The sequence below is a fragment of the Callorhinus ursinus genome, unplaced genomic scaffold (genome assembly GCF_003265705.2).
Source record: "Callorhinus ursinus isolate GAN/ISIS: 27379988/994484 unplaced genomic scaffold, GSC_fseal_2.0 scaffold2, whole genome shotgun sequence".
Classification (NCBI taxonomy): Eukaryota; Metazoa; Chordata; class Mammalia; order Carnivora; family Otariidae; genus Callorhinus; species Callorhinus ursinus.
The window spans coordinates 46,939,060-46,959,596 of NW_027397064.1; the positions used below are offsets into that span (position 1 = coordinate 46,939,060).

The 20,537-nt window shown below is 34.7% G+C and overlaps 1 protein-coding gene across 2 annotated transcripts in view; it reads right to left on the reverse strand.

The window, feature by feature from the left end:
- ZNF804A (zinc finger protein 804A) overlaps positions 1-20,537 on the reverse strand; it is a 307,847-nt gene that overhangs the window by 81,448 nt on the left and 205,862 nt on the right. The window lies entirely within an intron of this gene.

The following is a 20,537-nucleotide window of genomic DNA, read 5'->3' on the forward strand; positions in this document are numbered from 1 at the left end:
CAATTCCTTTAAAATTCAAATTAACTACATATTCAGGCCTCTTATGCACTACTCTAAGAAACCAATTCTCTCAGGCACTGGCATATGGAGATGAGATGACACAGTCCTCTCTATGTCAGTGGCAACTGTCCTCTCTCTAAATACACAAGCTAAAAAGGACTCAAGAGTTTGAATGTTTAAATTGCTTCTACAAAATGCAAACGTGGTTCACTAATTGTAATTTAATGAATGACTAAGACTTTCCTTACTTTATTGTACTATGTATTTATGCACATAACACATATCATAAAATTTGTCATATTTGTATATATACCTTGTAATATACATTATGGTAACCGATAAATATATTTGCCATAATCTAAAAATACATAATGCAATTTCTCACTGTAAAGACAATGATCCATTTTTCTATTAGTTTTATCAACTGCACAGAGGTGGTAAGCTACGAAATCATTCAAATCACTTATATATGATTTATAAATTCAGTATTTAATTTGCCATTTCTCAGCAGATTTGTGAAATACTTCCTATTATTCTTTTTGATTCCTTCCAATATGTTGTTTAAAAAAAAAGCTTGTTTAAAAAGATGAAAATGAGTCATATATAACTGAACTCATTACTGAATTCTTACAAAATCTTTAATATAATACTTTGTGGATTAGCCAATTTAAATGAAACAAAAATTAAGTACTATGATTTCACAGCTAAAGTGTGTGAAGCAGAGATAAAATTCCAATCAATATGAGTTATATTATAATGGCAATAGTTTTTGGCTCAAAGCTGAGTTAGCTCTCCAAATAATATTCTTGAACAGCAATTTCTTTGCAAACTAGTTGATTCTCCCCATTAATTATAATTACATTTAAGCTACTTTCTCTCTCAAAATACTTCATTATTTCTTATTATTGTGTAAGTTTACTTTCTCTTCCTAAGACTGATATTCCCTCAGAGAAGCAATAATTTTTTCTTACTTATTCTTTCCACAAAAATGGGAGAATTTTTGAGTAAAGCAAACTAAAATTTGTAGGTAAATTGCATCCTTCCAAAATATTAGCCCGAGTCTAGATTTGAAGAGAAAAACAAATCAAAAACAATAGCGAGCATTTACTTGGTGCTTGTTTAGGATCAGTCACTGATTAAGAGTGTGCATGTATTAACTCACTTAATCCTGATTAAAATTATAGAGATGTGTAGTTTAAACATTTTCTCATTTTACAGGTGAAGGTACCAAAGTACAAGAAAGTTAAATAATTAGCTCAAGGATGTATAATGAATAAATGTGCAGCCCATATTTGAACCAAAATAATCTGGTTCATAGCATTTTACTATGTTCACCACTTTTAAGCACATAAAAAACGTAGAAATAGTATAATAACCCTCACATAACCATCAGCTGGATTCATTAATTATCAACTCAGGGTCAACCTATTTCAACTTACCTCTCCTATCTAATACCCTTTCCTCTGCTTCAGATAATTTTTAAGGAAATTCCCAAGTTCATGTACTGTTACTTGTAAATCTTTCAGAATGTATCTAAAATAAGACTTTTTACAAATATCATCACATAACCAGTATCAGACCTAAAGATACAACAATGAAGGAACCACAATCATTCCTTACCATCATCAAATATCCAGTGTGTTCAAATAACTACAATCATCTAATAGTTTAAACTAGTTTGTTCAAAACAGATTTATTTTCTTTTAAAATTCTAAGGCTTTTTTCTTTCTTTTAAAAAACAGATTTCAAATAAGGCTCATACATTCCCATGATCTGATATGTTTCTCAGTCTCTTTTATGTCTTTCCTCTTTTTGTTTTATTACTCATTGCAATTTACTTCTCAGAAAAAATTTTTAAAGTATACTTCACATTTTGAAAAAAAATACTGAGAAAATATTGAGAAATAAACATATAGAAATGTTATAAGAATAGGATAATAAACTCTTTTTTTTTAAAAAAAGACTTTATTTATTCATTTTTAGAGAGAGAGAGTGAAGGGAGGGAGAGGGATAGCAGACTTCCAGCTGAGCCCCAAGCCGGGCTCAATCTCACAACCCTGAGATCATGACCTGATCCAAACTCAAGAGTCAGACACTTAACTGACTGAGTCACCCAGGCGCCCCAATAATAAACTCTTATATAACCTTCACTTAATTAAAATTATTGCTAATATTTTGACATATGTTTATTCTATCATCTCTCTATTATCTATCTATCTATCTATCTATCTATCTATCTATCTATCTATCTATCATCTATCATCCTCTAAGATATGAAAAAAATATAGCTGAAACTATAGTTGAACTAAGGTTCAGTAAAGGAACATTTTTACACGAGAACTTTCAATTTGAAACAAGCCACAGTAAAGACTTAGAGCTGTATTCTAGAAAATGTTAGAAACTAGAGGAATTGGTTGTTGTATGTGCATCATACGGGAAAGGAATCATATGTATTGTCATTGATTATACATTTTTTTCAAATGTATGCAGACAAAATCAATCTTTATTAGGTGACATGCTCCAATGCCCCATGGCCCTTCTTCTTCATTGTGGATGATACTGAAAGAGGCACTGACTGAGATTATAAAGCACAATGACATATTCAACACAACCATTCCACTGTAGAAGGTAAGAAATATATTTGAGTGAGATGAAGAAAGAGCACAGCGGTTCATGTAAACTCAACCTCAGATTTCCCCCTTCTATCTGGCAAACCCACGCTATTCAAGAATGTACACAATTTCTGTAATGTCCCACTGAATGTGATGGTAGAAAGTGAAGAAGGGACAGGCTTCTTGTAGCTAGTCAGGTCATCCAAATCCATCGCATTTTAGAGATTTCTAAAAAGAATAAAGGTTGAATCCTTACTTTCAGGTAAGTAGCATATAATTCCAAAGTTAGAAAGTCAAGAATGTTTTAATATGCAACCTTAGCAATTGCACAGTGAAATAGTTTTTGCAGATCAGCAAACTGAAACATAGAAGTTAATGTTTTATCCACAGGCCCAGGGCCATTCCACCCACCATTTATTGAAAAATGAATAGTACGAATGTGGGACTGTGAAGAGAGAAAAGTTATTTTCCAAAAGGACACATCTCATGGTGGCTTCAGCATAACATTTGGTGTCAGATAATATTCAGCTTCTCCTGAAAGGCATCCATAACTTGGTGCACTCGAGTAGTCTTCCCTGAGGAATGTGAGCTCCATGAGGGCAGTGATTTGTAGCTGTTTTGTTTACTTCTCTATCTCCAATGCTTTTAACAGAGCCAAGCACTGGCAGACATTCAACATATATGTAGACACTTTTGCACATATATAACAAGCGAACAAAACAGAAATTAGCAGCACTAGATACATAATATTTTTAAAATAGCTGTGCTCATGCTTGGGTTTGTAGTATCCAGTTATTTGGGGAATGCCTTTAGAGCTAATACCAAGTTATGCTGTATATAAATTATTATTGCTAAATAGTAGTTGTCATCATATATTACATCCTAATATTTCTGCTAGGAATACTCCTTTAAAGAAATTAAAATTACAAAGATAAAAATAGATGGGGGCACTGTTAATGCATAATTATTTTCAATGCTGAAAAGGAACATTTGTATGTAATTAACACTTAAAATACTTAGGAAAATCTCCCCCTCTCTCTCTCCCTCTGTCTCTCTGTCTCTGTCTCTCTGATATTACTTCATCAAGAATAAAAGCATCCTTGAACACAACATCAAAAACGAATGATGTACCGTTTGTTGGCTAACTGAACATAATTAAAAAAAAAGAATAAAAGCTTCCTTGTGATGTAAATTCAGGATAAATTTTATCATAAGTTCTTTAAAAAAAGGAAGCAAAAACAAGTCTTTGATACATTTTGATTATAATGAAAAAATTAATCACAGAGGGACACCTGGGTGGCTCAGTCGTTAAGCGTCTGCCTTCTGCTCAAGTCATGGTCCCAGGGTCCTGGGATCAGGCCGAGCATCGGGCTCCCTGCTCAGCGGGGTGTCTCCTTCTCCCTCTCTCACTCTCCCTGCTTGTGCTCTCTCTCTCTCTGTGTCAAATAAATAAAATCTTTAAAAAAAAACAAAGAGATGGTAAAACTTCTTTTCTAGAAGAATATCTAGACAGAAGACACTTAATTTGGAAGTCCATAGTCCACAGTCTACATTCCCTGTAAAATAGTGTACATCTTCTAGGCCATGTCTTTTGTTCTAGTCGTTACTTAAGTGGTTGACTCTGAGATGGTCCAGCAGCTTCACGGGTGCCACGTGACTGCATTTTGCCCCAGCCTATGTTGAAACATCTTACTTTCCTGTCCAGGGGCTTCTCTGATTCATGAAATGGGAGTTTGTAGGATCTCACTCAGCACTAAAAAATGCACAACCCAGAAGTGCTGAGGAGTGAATGCAATATAGGTCCACTCTTGAACACTGTGGGGGGTAAGAACGCCAGGATAAATTCTTTCCTCCTTTATCTATCAGGCAGTCATTTTTTTTTTTTTTTTTAAGATTTACCCAATTGGCAGACAGAGACACAGCAGGGAGAGTAGGAGAGAGAACACAAGCAGGGGGAGTGGGAGAGGGAGAAGCAGGCTTCCCGCGGAGCAGGGAGCCCGATGTGGGGCTCGATCCCAGGACCCAAGCTGAAGGCAGACACCCAACAATTGAGCCACCCAGGCGTCCCCAGGCCGTCATTTCTGAGACCCACTTCAAGATTCCACAGAGGGTCCCAGTGAGATGGAGCACCAGTACTTGTAATAGAGGCTATCACTATACCCTTATATGACTTTTCCTTACTTACCTGTTTTATTTTTCTGGAACTTCATTTCTGCTTCCTGGAATAATTTCCCAAATAACTAACTGCATAGAAACCTTTGTCCTAGCTTGAATTTTAAGAAGAACTGGGCTAAGATTATAAAGATTTTGTTTGATTTTTTTTTTTTGGTGTTTCCTATGAATGCCTTGCTTATCAGCTACATTTCCTAGACTAATTTAAGATGATATCACTCTTCAGTTCAAAACTCTCCAATAGTCCTTCATCGTCATTAGAATAAATATCCTTACAATGACCTACACACAATTCCTACTCTACCTGGTTCCTGGCTACAGCTCTGCCATCATCTTCTAGCATTCTCTCTCTCACTTTGCCTTAGCCACCCTTATTTCCTTAATGTTTCTGAAACTTTCTCAACCATACACCCACTTTCATACTTAGACTTGTTATTTATTCTGCATGGAACGTTTTACACCAAAAGTTTGTACAAAGTTGTTGTTAACTTCCAGCAGATCTCTGCTAAAATGCTATTTCCTTAAAGATAAATTCCGTTATCATCATTCTAGAAGAAAAAACTTTTTATTCTCTGTCTTCTTTACCTTTTTCTTACAAGTTGCAGGTGTACAGCTTTGTAATTTAACATCTGGATACAAAGTGATCACCACCACAAGTCTGGTTACCATCCATCACCATATAGTTGACCCCCTTTACTCATTTTGTACACTCCAACCCATTTCTCCTCTGGTTACCATTAGTCTGTTCCCTGTACCTGTGAATTTGTTTTTGTTTTATTTTGTTTGTTCATTTGTTTTAGATTCCACATATGAATGAAATCATAGAGTATTTGTCTTTTACCATCTGACTTATTTCACTTAGCGTAATACTTTCAAGGTCCATCCATGTTGTCATTAATAGTAGGGTTTCATTCTATTTATGGCTTTTCTTCTTTCATCTTCCCCTTTAATGTGAAAAAGAGAAAGTTTATTCAGGAGGAAAACAGTTATAGAGCACCTTTGGGTGTTGGAATCTGAAAGCTATAATAACAATAAGGAGAGACTGAGTACAAAAGAAGGCATGCAGGAAAACTGATGTTAGTCTATCCAATTTAAATCCCTTTTCTATTAGGCAAAAGGGTAACCATTTCTGAGTGACAAAGGCTGTGCTATTGTCTCAAAATATATGTCATTCTCTTCTTAAAAGCTAGGTTCCATTATTTCAAAGGCTGAAAATGGATAACAATATAATTTTGAAGAATATAGAAGGCACAAGTAAAGGTTGAGTCAGAAAGTTACAATTTAATCAAAAGTCACAGATTTATTGAATGGAATTATAATAACATATATGCATTTAAATGTGAGGTTTTGTTTTAGAAGGATTCCACAGAAATGCAGCTATAACACCATGAGAGATGAAGGCAGAGACAGAATACAAAAGGAAAACAAAAAACAAAACTCTGTATTGAATATCATATTTCTACAGACAGCTCTGGTGAGCAAAATTGAGTAGAACCCAACAGCAAGGACAAAGTATACTTTAATGTCCACATTTACGAGAATTGGACAAAGTTGTTTCTCAAAATTGGTAACTTCTTTCAGAATTAGTTTTAAGCAAGAGTATTCATTCATAAGGTTTTATCTGTTTCTCTTCTGTTGTTCAGCTGATAACAACCACTGGATAACTGGCATAGAATCTGTTCATGTAAAAGAAGAATGGATCCCCAAGCTTTAACTATCAGAATACGTTCTTGCCTACCTCACTTGGCTTGCCTTTTTGGACGCATTCATTTCTGTTTTCATCCATGGGTCCTACAGGAAGCCCTACCCTGTGACTAAGACTTGTTAGGCCCTCTGGTTAATTTAACACAGTATTTAGTACAGCTTGAGAAGGTAACAGAAAATTGGGTTACACTCTTCCCCTCATGTTTGGAAAGATCTGAGGGACAGCATATTTTAATAGTTGGCTGAAATTTAACATTACTCTGCAGTCTCCCGATGCATAAAGCAAGGCTACGGGGAATCTCATTTTCAAGGCAAACCAGAAAAAAGTGTATCAGGTTTTCTGAAGCTGAATGCTAGCTGAAGTGTGTGGAATTCTAGTTCATGTTTATAAAATATCCTATGGAGATTAATAATTCCAACATGGATATTCTATATAAATAGATGCTGCAAAGAGTCCCAGTGTAGATGAGCGGTAGTCATCCAAGGTACTTGTTTCATCTTAGAAATCTCTTAATTTTATCGGCAGCAGCCATTTTCTCTGAAAGGTATTGGAAAGGGGTGTAATGATCTGATGCATATTTGTTACCGTCTCAGTTGTGACAGTAACCAGAAGAGTAAGGCAGAACAGTTTCTCTAGTAAAATGTCTCACTGGTTTTCTTAGCTTGAGTTTACCTAGAAATAAACAGTGAGACAAGGAGTGGAGTTTAAGTGGTTTATTTGAGATCTCAGGAAACAGTGGCAGGAGAGTGGCAAAGTGAGAAGAGAATAGGAAGCAGATAAAGATTTCTGGTTTCAGCTCTGACATGTACAGACCTTGGAAGTCATCGCTCCTGTCCTTACAACAAGAACAATCTATGAAAAATGAAAATCAATTCTTTTTCTCAGAACTGTGAGAGAACAAAGGTCATAGGGTGAAACTCCACTTCAAAATCTGGAGAGACAAGCACATTCAGTAACAAATATCTGCTTACTTGGATTAGAAATTGCTGGAGCCATGAATTGGTAGGAACTCTCAAATGTTAACTAATGAATTCTATGGGCTGACTATGGTTTAATGTGTGAGACAGAAACTCCTCGTGGCTGAAATCTTAGAGGGACACCAAACATTTCTGTTTACTTTCTTTTGATGAATTCCATCAGGTTCTCATGCGGATAGTCTGAGAAAGTCCCTTGTGTCCCTGAAAGGTGGTTAGGAATTAAAAACTAATGTGAAATAAGCCAAGGTCCTTATCTGTAACTAAAACCCACTCCCAAGGGATAGGGTATTTCCATGTCTCAATTCAAAGATGCTATTCTAGCCAGGAAAAGGAATTTACTTTCTCTATAGTCTTCCTGCCTCATTAAAGTTGTGGGGTTGACATGGTCAACAAGGGTCATGGCTTCCAAAAATAGAGTGGGAATTCAACAGCCAAAAAAAAAAAAAAAAAAAAAAAATGGAGTTAGGGCTCGGGAGACAGAGATAAAGGAGCTATATCACAGGAGAAACACATAGGACAGTCATAGCCCTGAGATGGAGATACATTAGAGGACTAATACTGAAAGGTTATAAAATGCTCCCCCTCCCCACACCTTCCCAACCCCAGCTATAGGGCTCTAGTATCATAGTGGATTAGAGCTGAAGGAGTTGCACATTACCCACTTTTTCTGAGGAGATGTACATAGGGGAACAAGAAGTTAAAAAGGCACACACAATCAAGGACACTAGAGGACCTTAGTTTCTATTACCTAATAACATGTCCAGCTTCCAACCAAAAATTACAAAGAATTCCAAAAGGTAAGAAAAGAAACAGTCTGAAGGGAAACAATAAGCACTAGAACAAGGCTCAGGATTTAGATATTACATCGATGTTGGTATTATCAGAGAGGGAATTTAATACAACCATGACTGATGTGTTAAAATCTCTAATGGAAAAAGTAGGCACAGTGCAGGAATAGATGGCTTATGTAAACAAATAAAATTTTTAGGAAAGAATCATATGAAAATGATAGAAATCAAAAACAGTTTAAAATGAAAAATGCCTTCAATGGACTCATCAGTAGATGTGACACAGCTGGGAAAAGGATCAGTAAACTTGAAGATGTAATCTTTCAAACTGAAATGAAGAAAGGAAGAAAACAGAACAGAAGAACATCCAGGAACTATAGGATAATACCAGACAGTATAACATATGTGTATTTGGAGTATCAGGAGAAGAGAGATAAAGGAGTAGAAAGAATATTTGAAGTAATAATGACTGAAAATTTTTCCAATTAATAACACACACCAAACCACAGATTTAGGAAGCTCAGAGAACACCAAAAGAATATAAATAATGATACAACAGCAACAATCACCTAGACATACCATATTTATACAGCAAAAAAGCTACAAACAGAGAAAATCTTGAATTCAGATTTCAAAACAGGGGGAAAAGCCTTACTTAGGGAGAAACAAGGATAATGATTACAACAGACTTTTCATCAGAAACCAAGCAAATGAGAGGAGAGTGAAAAAAGCATTGAAAGAAAAACAGAACAGAACAAAAAGCACATTAACCTAGAACTCTATATCTAGCAAAATTATCCCTCAAAAGTAAAGCAGAACTAGACTTTCTTGGATAAACAAAAATAAATGAATTCATTGCCAACAAATATGACCTGTAAGAAATGTTAAAAGAAGTTCTTCAGAAAGAAAATTATGTAGGAAAAGTATTGGACAAAAAATAAATGAAGGCGTATCAATCAAGATATATCTATATCTTTATCTATCATCTATCTGTCTGTCTGTCTGTCTATATCATCTATCTATACATACATACCTATTCTTGATGGATCCAAAAATTAATTTTATTTAAAACAATAATGTTACAAATGAATTGGGTGATTATTGCATATGGCTAAATAAAATGAATCACAACAATGTCAGAAAGGACTGGGAGAAGAATTAAGAATACTCTCATATAAGATATCTATGTTGTATGTGAAATGGTACAGTTATATGAAGGTGGACTCAGATTAGTAAATACGTATGTTGTAAACCCTAGATCAACCACTAAAAAAAAGCATTAAAAAGGAGTATAATCTATACTCTAGAAGAAGGGATAAAGTTGAATCATAAATGGTTCAGTTAGAACCAAGGAAAGTAGGGAAAAACAGGCAGAGAAACAAAAACAAATTCAACAAATTGAAAATAATTACAAACATGGTAGCTATTACAACAACTATATCAACAATCGCTTTTAATGCAAATGGTCTAATTATAGCAATTAAAAGACAAAGATTGTCAGAGTAGATTTAAAAAACCCAGACTAACTACATGTTGTCTACAAGAAACCCACTTGAAATATAAAGCCTTAGGTTGAAAATAAAGGAATGGAAGTCAGTAAAGATTATATTTCGAAGCGTTACCACAGAGGCAAATGAAGCTTGCTCATGCTAGAAACTCTGGAAACTAGTGCAGAATACAAACATCAGAGCTTGTATAGCCATGAATCGAGGAAGTATGTTATTGAATCAATAAATCCCCTTAAGCATTAGTTGATGGCAGTTTCCAGAGGGCATTTACACTTGGAATTTTGGGGTTTTTCATGCTCAAGAATGGAATGGTATCTGGTGCCTGGTAAAAGTTCTCAGGAAAAGGGTTCAGGTGCTAGCAGTCAGAAGCCAGGACTATGTGCCTGAAAATGGTACCTGTTGATGGGTTTGGATGGGGCACCAAGAATATATATATACCTTCTCACTATTTGATATTACATTATATAACTGTTGTAATCTCACCCCTGTAAGTTCTATAAAGTTCAGGATCTTTAATTGCTTTGTTCATTGCCATATCCCTAATGTCTAAAAGAGTGACTAGAACAAACAACTGTTTAAAAAATATTTGTTATATAAATGAATGAATAAACTATAACCGTATTTTTGGAGGTTGTACATATCATTTATTGTTTCCAATCTTGAACCATGTTTTTGGTGGCAGGCACTATTTAGTTGGGTGGAAATATGTTTGAAATACCCAAAATGTACACTTTTTTTCCTACTGAGATTTAGAGGCTAAATACTTATAATCCTTGCTAAGTATCTGTGCAAAATTTAATGCATTTCATACAGTAATATTCTAAAGAATGATTTTAAATACTATAATATCAATCAACACTGTCAATTCTACATGAAGTTATGACTTACGAGTTTAGTTTGCAATGGTGAGAAGAAATGATGCACTCTCAGAGGTACAAATATCTGCCCACTATGATCAGCAAAAACCATGTTCATAAAGTGTAAAACATAAATCCATTCATAGAATTAAAATTAAAAATAATAAAAATGAAAAAAAACCCATGAATCCATTCATCCAATAATCATTTATGGGGTTCCTGTAGGTATTAAGTACCCTCAGAGACACTAACATGTATAAAACTATCTCTTTTCTATTAACACCATTACATTGGAGATGCAAAAGAATGACAACTTTTGACCACTATGACATATATATGTGTGTTATAATAATTTAGATCCATAAAGAAGACTATGATGGGCACACAATGGTGAGCAAAATTCTTCCACTTGAGGGAAAATTCTTTCAAAATAATGCTTAATTTCCTGAAAACTCAATAGGTGTCGGCAGGTGAAAGAAGGGAGCAGTGGATTTTATACTCCAGGAAAATTAATTATATATAGAACTATGAAATATTACACTTTTGAAAAATCATGAGCCACATGGTATAGCTTGAGAATGTGGTATATGCTGTGGAGTAGGGCAAGGGACTGTTATTGGTGGTGACTATGGAAAGGCAAGGCTGAGGTAGGATTATGAAGTGTCTCTCTGTATGCTAAGGAGTCTGAATATTTATAAAAGCTGATGGGGAAGTCAGTAAAGACTTTTAAGCAAGGATGGAAGCTGATCAGATTTGCATTTAAAACACAGATATTGGGGGGAGGCGGTGCCTGGGTGGCTCTGTTGGTTGAGGGTCAGGCTCTTGATTTTGGCTCGCATCATGATCTCAGCATGGTGGGATGGAGCCCTGTGTTGGGCTCTGCGCTCAGCAGGGGGTCTGCTTGAGATCCTTTCTCTCCCTCTGCCTCTGCCTCTCCCCTCCTCTGCTGGCAGGTACGCCCATATACGCGTGCTCTCTCTCTCATTTATAATGAATAAATAAATGAAATCTTTAAAAAACAGACATGATCACAGGGTAGAAAATGAAAGAGGGATGGAGCTAAGACTGGAAGCAAAGAGAGTAGTTAGGATGATGGTTTCCAGGTGGAAATAAGTAAAATCCTTAATAAAAAGAGCAACAACCAGTGTGTAGGTAACAGGAAGGTATGGAAGATTAGAGACAGCACCACAGAAGACTGTGAATAAGAAAATGAAGGATACAGAAGAGAGCAGTTCCAGTTGAGTGATGGAGGCCAGTTTCTTCCACAATGTTGAGTGGTTGGGAGGTAAGCAGGTGCATATTCTGAGTATCTTCCCTTTAAAGGCAACGATATTAGCTACTCATTTCTAGGATTCCTGTTCTGTTGAATCTATAAAAGTATTCTGGAACATTTTAAGATGACAAATTTTCTAGAGCTTTGATATAAGTTACTTAATATTTTCTGACTGTTACTCAGATTTAATTTCAATTATAACATCCTATACAGCTGTTCTTATTCTTTTTTTATTGTTAGATATTTACACATAGTATAATACAATATATTAAAAAGCTCATAACTACTGTTTTATTATTACATAATAATAAAATTTAAAAGACATAACAAACATTTTAAAAGTCAAAGTACCCTGAAGATTGTTACAGCCATTCAGTAAATGTATTTTCTCTCAAAAGGAGCTAGTCATGCTCCCTTTAATAAATTGAGCTGGGATGGTCCATGACTAAATTCAGTAAGGACTACTTGGAGGCCAAGATGGTATTATGGATTCTTTCGGATTAGATGAGGAATTTGTATATTTTCTAATTTTGCATTTTGGGAATATCTAAGAAATTTTTGCATATTTGTTAGAAGATATATTACTCCAAAAGATGATCACATGGAAAAGAGGAGATAAGAGAATCTGAAAGAGAGAGGAGAATAATACAGATTTCAGATAAAGGAAAAGATGGATTCTTAATTAATTTTAGACTAGTTCTACTACATCCTAAAGTCATACATTTCTTTTTTCTTTCTTTTTTTTTATTTCTTGGCTACAAAATGGAACTGTCTTGCTGAGAACAAAATAAGGTAAAATAATAGTCCTCAAAACTTTTAGCTTTATGCATTTTTAGAAAATATTTTCTCAAAAAGCAAGCATGACATTGTAGGTGTCACATCATATGAGCTCCCCAGATGCCTTGCAAAACTCATAATGCAACCATGGCTTCCATAATAAGAGGAACAATATATGGAGACCTGCTGTCCCTCCCATTAGTGGCAGCAGGATCTGCCCCTGTGGTTAATTCTGCTTTGTCTTGAACTCCAAATGGGAGTGATAGTCTGTGCATTTGATACATTGTTAGCACAGCAGGGAAAGCCCATTTGGAAATAATCATATGTTTCAGGTATCCAAAAGAAGAGGGATATTTTGCAAAGAGAGGCATTTTAACTTGAAAAACTTCAAACTAAAATTTGGGTGGAGAAGACCTAATGAGGAAGGGAAAGACTAACATTTGTTTATTGCCACAAATGAGCACTATGCTTAAATTATCTCAGCCTTGATGATATTAATCCTCACACGAACATTATTATTCCCATTTTACATATGATGAAAACAAGACTTAAAGGGTAAGGATAATTGCCCCGAGATCTTGTACCATGCAATGCTGAGTCTGAATTTTATTGCTTCTGCTGAGCTACCCACTAACCCTCTTTCTATGCCTGACTTTGTTTTCTATCAGGAGGAACCACTAGTAGCCTAAAAGAATTTGTACAGCAAAAAGGTAAATGTGAAACACAGATATTAAGAGAAATGAGAAGTTTAAGAATAAAGTACCTTTTGTTAAAATATATATATATGTGTATTTTAAAAAATTTGAACACTGAAAGTACAAAATACTGAATCCTGTCTTTTAATTTAAATGTATGATTGCTGGTCAGCCAGTATATTTAAAGTAGGTGTCAGTTTAAATACTAATGTTTATATAAGCCTAAACAAATGTTACAATAAAACTAAACTAAGTTAAGGAGTAGGTCAATGATTTTTACAAAAAACTTTAATTGAAGTATAGTTGACATATAGTATCAATGATGTACTTTTATCTAACAATTGTTAAGTTGTTAAAATCCATTAAAGAATATAAATTGTAGTGGTATTAATTAGATAATGGAAACAATATGATGATTTAAAAACATTCACAAAATTTAGCTGTAATTAAACATGGAATCAAAGTGTAGTAAGAAAATATTTTAAAATATGGTATTGAAATTCTGTTCAGTAAAAGAATAGTATTTACTGAGAAGATACTTTGATAGGTTCTCTGTGGTAGAAGCAGCAGTATCTTCTCACATCACTCCCTTCCTTTGCATTCCTAGAATGGGCCAGAGGGAGGAAAAGTAAGAAAATGTTGACTTGAGGAAGTTGAGATATTTCATACCTCTATGGCTCTTGGAAAGAAACATATAGAGATAAATGGAAAAACAAGCAAACAATACTAAAGATAGGGCAGGAATTCCACTAAGATGATTAAGTGACAGGTTCAAAAGGGAAAACATACGGAGAGAGAAAAATCTGTATGAAAGGGAAAAACTCATAGTGCATTTTCAATTCTTCACTTGCAGCATTATGGCAAAACTCTTCTCAATTTCCCCTAATCTTTCATGAAATTCAGATAGAAACATGGTCAAGAAATTATCGTATTTCAGGGATAAAACAAAAGAATAGATAATGATGTATGTTGGAATAGACAGAAGGTCAGAAAAGAGAGCTGCTGGCTGTTAGGCAAAAAGTTAAGAATGTTAATTGAGAAGACAGGAAGCAAAATAAAATCAGTGGGAGAAATAAATTTCTGTAGAAGACAATGGTTTATGAGATGGTGTGTGGTGTGTGTGTGTGTGTGTATTGTGAGGGGGGAATTGGTTGCTAGGTTTCCTGCTATAATATAGGAGGGATCAGTAAAGGTTTTTGTGTTTTGTTGTTTTTACTAAAAGAAATAAATATTCTGTGACATTGGAGGACTTAGAGGACATGCAGAATTTGATAGCTTAATTAGAAATAATGTTTCTCATTTAGAATATCAATTTTGATTCATTTTTAAATATGTTATTTCCTGAGTCTTGGAAACACAATGTTTGATTCTAAGCTAATTTATGCAGAGAATAACAGGAAAATAGTTGAAATTTGAGTCTCACTCTTACCAATTTCTTATGACCTAGCTTAAATCATATATTAGACAAATAGGTTTAAATAGATTTATGCATAGAGTCCATCCTAACATAAAGATTCTTACTGGAGCGCCTTAGCAACTGTGCAGGCAGACCCAGATACGAGTCCCTGGGATTCTAAAATCTGTGGCAGGGGTTGGTCAGGGTTCCTCACACACTAATTTTTTTTTTCTTTGAACAAATAACCCAGGTCAGATAATTTAAACATTTTGTTGAAAACTGGTAAAGGATAATTATTCCAAGATGGAAAAAACCTCAAAATTCTCCAACTTTCACAGAGTCAAGTTTTCATTTTTTATATGTTTTGTTCTAGAATTATTTATATGTATTGAACATCCTAGGTTAGAATATATATGACTCAGTGATATCATGAGTTAATTATCCAGGATATTAGACGCTGGTACACTTTTTAAAATATATATTCAATTCTAGATACTATATTCTTTCTTTTGGTACTGCCAAAATTATCATAGATATGGTCCCTTTTGAAACATAAGTAACTTATTTTTAGCTTCTCTGTTCTGTGAAACAGAAGTCAGCTATGAGTATCCTTTTGATAAAGAAATATGATAATTTTAGATATAGATTAATATTTTACTTCAGAAAATACACTTTACATCAGTAATAATATTTTAAATGTGGAAATATGTAACTTAGCTGAGGGATCCGGATTTTAAATGATATATGAATCACTAAAAATTCATTTTATTTTATTTTTTTAAAGATTTTATTTATTTATCTGACACAGAGAGACACAGCTAGAGAGGGAACACAAGCAGGGGGAGTGGGAGAGGGAGAAGCAGGCTTCCCGCAGAGCAGGGAGCCTGATGCGGGGCTCGATCCCAGGACCCTGGGATCATGACCTGAGCCGAAGCCAGACGCTGAACGACTGAGCCACCCAGGCACCCCTAAAAATTCATTTTAAAGTGATGATTATATCCATTTAGTAAATTACTATTCAGCCATTAAAATGATGATGTGCATTTATTTAGTGGCATGTACAGGTGTAGCATGAATTCATTTATTGAAATTATAAACATATATTCATAGTTGCCCATGGTGATTTGTTTATAGTGTTTGTTCTTTTGTGTTGGGATAAGTTAGGTTAGATTTACAATTTTCTTTGTCTTTTAAAATACTACTTAAATTATTCAGCAAGCATATATACTTTACAAATATGAGAACACTAGTTTGGATAACAAAATGAAAATAATGTGATACTTCAATGATTGATGCTCTCAATATTATAAGGACTGGGGAAGGAAATGACCTTGAAACATACATGCAATCTTTAGTCTAAGTGGATTCATCACATCACTGCATAAAATTTTATACTCTAGTGTTCTAATATAGGGGAAAATTATGAAAACAATGTTTATCCATATATTCAATTTCTAGGAAATATAATCTGTATGCATTTTAAGAACAAGTAATAAACTGCCTAGTCAATATTGAAATTTTTCTATAAGGGAGATAGAGCCTCTGTTTTATATTTTTATAAACTATATAGGCTGCTAGTGTTTATGGCTGTATTTTGATAAATATATCTACAGGGTTTATATCAATGTCAGGACAAACCATTTAAATAAGACATACACAGAAAGAATATCAAATGTTACATATTACATTACATTCTCATTAATGAGAATATGAATTTCTAATGTCTTACATATTCTAGGATATTCTATCCTGTGATATCACTTTCTCGAAGAAAAAATCTATTTACAAAAGAGAAAAAAATTCCCGAAGATTTTGGTAGAATTAATAATAACAATACTAACAGTGAATATATAACACTGCATGCCAGGCTCAGTTCAGAGCACTTCATGTACGAAATATCAGGTAATTCTCCTAAGAGCTTTATGCAGTTGGTCCTATTGTCATTGCCAATTTATAGATGAGGGCACTGGGGCACAGAGTTTAAATAACCTGCCCAATGTCATAGAGAAACTTGCCCAAGGTCATACAGTAACTAGCCCAAGGTCATACATCTAGATTAGAACACAGGCAGTCTGGCTCCAATGCTGTGTTAAAATGGTGAAAGCTGATGACAATGAGTTAGAATAACAAAAATCACCACAACTCATGACTTCCCAAACTACTGCTCTCTAGAGCTAAAAATAGGATCATAAAGACAATAATAAATAAGAATTTCTTCGTCTTAAACCCCTACCTGTTATTTTAGTAGTCCCGACTCCCTGCAAATACCCACCATAGAGAATCCCATACATGCTCTTTTTCTCAGCTACCAGGTCCTGCCTCCAGAAATGCCCACTGAGCTGTGTGACCACCTTTCCCCTGCTCTTCCTCCTGGGGCAGGCTTCCATGGGCCCTGGTGATCATACTAAGGCTAACAACTCCAGTCATGACCAAAGCCACTGCGGAGGCCTCTGCTGATATGGATGAGAGCAGAACCACATGTACCAGGCACCCCAACAATGTATAAACACTTTTACATCTTATATAATCTGCTCAGTGATTTTTATCGGTGGCTTTCATATGCAGCCTTTAAAAAAATGCAGAGATGACATTCAAAGAAAATTAAGTACTAAATGAAAAGCACAGAACAAAATTTTTCTTGAAATCATCTTTATTTTTCTAATTTACAAACTTTTAGACCACTAAATCTTTCCGTAGCAACTTGCTATCATTCTCCCCTGTGCCCCCATCTTTAAAAAACAGTCACTACTAGGATTACAACTTTTATTGTATCACTGAATGCCATAAGTGTTTTTAACTTACTCTTTTTAAATACCAAGACATAATAGACTGAAAATTCAGAAAAGTCTGAGAAACATATGAAAAATGTGAGGTGAATACTGTTTTTAAGAGAAAATAAACTAGCAGCTCTGATGTAACCATAACAAACAGTACAAGTCAAACTAAAGCTAGAGAATATGTTATGATTTGGGCACTAAATTGGGTAACGTTTTACCTACAGAGTTACATTATTCAGGACACAGAGATGACCACCCAGTTCTGTGATTGACCTACTGCTCACCAAGCATTATGCCAGATTCTGGGTTTGCAAACATGAGCAGGGCTCCTAGAATGGAGGAACATAACAGCAAGTGAGATAGACAGTAACATAAATAGATGTTGTCAACCTAATAACGTAAGTGCTATGGTGAAAATTTCTCAGGATTCTCTGGAGCACTTCGGGGCCAAGGAAGGCTTCTGAAGGTGACAACTGAACTGAGCTATAGAAAATCAGTAGTAATTATCCAAGAAAAGAAATGTCTGAACAAGTTTCTAGCAAGAAGAGACACCATGTGCATAGTTACAGAGGCTTGAAAAAAACTTTGGGGTCAGAGAACAGAAGCAGTGTGGTCTTGTTAGGGTTTAAAGTACCAGGTACAGTGTGTAAGACATAAGATGGAGAGAAGTAAAAAAGCATAATCACAAAGTATTGTCCACACCAAGGAGTCTGCAGTTTTTTAGGTTATTTATTATCATTAAGAAAAGAGACTAGGGATAGAGAGGCTCGTTAAAACACTTTATAAATGGCTCAAACAAGAGATGTTGAGAGTCTGTGTCATAAAACCTATATGTAAAAAAAAAAAAAATTCCCATTCTAATCAAAAGTCACATTGATTTTAAAAACACAGTTCTATGATATATTTATACTTAAATAATTTATAAAGAATGCCTTTATCAAATCTTACTTTGAGGACTGTGTTTTAAAAGTTCCATAGAATTAATGTCTATAATCACTGAATTTAATTATATAAAGCTCACTATAATTCAACTCACTTATTACTTTTCTCTCTAAGGTCCTGGATCTACATCTTAGCAGTCATGAGTTATTCCCAGTATCTGTTACACGGCGCAAGCCAAATCCCCCAGGTTTGTGAACACAGATAGATTTCAGGCCTGAGTGGCTGCCCCTGCCTAGGAAGCTCCTTGTTTTCGGTAACTGGAGTCAGTGAAGAACAGACTCTGACACGCTGTCACTCATTGCCCATCCTTGGTTTCTCTCCTCAGGAGGCATTTCACTATTATTAGACAATGTAATTTTAAAGAGCAGCAACAGTGTACTAAGCACTAAGCTAGGTGTTTCTGATAAATCCTTACAGGAGCCCTCAAGATAGGTATTATAAGCCCTAATTTATAGGTTAGGGGAAAAAAGGCCTAAAGAGCTCAAGTAGCTATTCTAAATTTCAGATGTAAAAAGTGACACTATTTAAATTCAAACCTGTTTGTCCCAGCTTTGAAGCCATGACCAAAAATTTAGATTTTTGAAGTTAGCAATCCAACCTAACACCAAAAAACAACTGAATACTTACAATGTGCTAGGCACAGAACTAGGTGCTGGGAATGCAAATATGAAATCCAAAGTATTCCTCAACCAACTAACAGGACAGGAGAAGATCCAGGAAGGTGGTTATAATGCCATGTTGTAAGTATCCTCAGAATACAAATGAGAGGCAAATAATTCATTTACCTCAAATAGGCAAAGAAAATCAGGGAAAGATGAAAAGGAGATGGCCTCAAATGGAACTCTAAAGAATTAAAAGACTCCAGCCCAGGTGGAGAACATTTTTTAGAAGGAAGAGCAAGGATGAAAACATGAGTTGAAGGTTCATGGATTATTTTGGGAACAAGTTGTCTGGTATTGCCTGAGAGTTTGTGAAGAAGTATTCAGAAAATAAAACTGGGAAGAGATCCTGGCCTGAAGTTAGGAAAGCTTGTATATCATGATAACACATGAGATCTTTGTCCTATAGACAATGGGGAGCCATCAGAAGTTTTAAACAGGAGAAAAATTGATTAGACACATCTGGGTAGGTATTATAACTCCCTCAACACTTCTTCCTACAAGGCGGCTTTTTGATGAAAATGTAACCTTAAGAGAATTCAATATATATGTGAAAATCATTTATGGAAGGTGGTTTCAGATTTAATTCATTTCTATTGTCGATGGACAGAAAGTGTGTCATAATTGTGGCTCAGAGGGAGAGGAAGTAACAGAAAGGAGTAAACTGCTTCCTCAACTTTAAGTTCAAGGATATCCAACTATTTTTGCAAGCAAAATAAATGAATACCTCATATGTTTATGTTTCATTTTATTTTTATACCAATGCATTTTTTTAAAAAATTGCATTATATGTCTTCCTCAATAGAATGTGATTTTACAGTTTTATGTTTTTAAATTTGAAGGGAAAAATACTAAAAGGAATTTTTTGACAAAGAATTGAGTAAGTGATATTATCTGACTCAATCTCTTTATTTTAAAGAGGAAAACATTAAATCTCAAAATTTTAAAGGATTTTTCTAAGAGCATATGTCTACAAAGAGGTCCCAGTTACATATTCATTAAACAAATATTTACTAAATGTCTACCTTATGAGATGTTCTCTATCTCAACAGCATCCCTGAAAATTGCCCAACAATTCCATGTAATAATTTCTCCTTTTAACATGAGGCAGAGAAAACCAATAAACTTTGCTTCTTGTCAATCTGCAAGAAATGTAAACAAGAACACTGCTTTTTTCAAAGCAATATACTACACAACATAAGAGTTATAAAGAAGTTATAAGGAAGAAAAAATACTTATAAAGAAGAAAGAAGATTTGAAATGTCTGAAAATTTCCTGATAAAAGTATCTTTTTGTTTAAGAATTCTGCTAGCTTATTTGCTAGGTTTCCATTTTGAAAAATAGGACACTTGCCCCAGAATGCCCCGAGTGAGTTAAGAGAGCTATGATTGTGTAACCA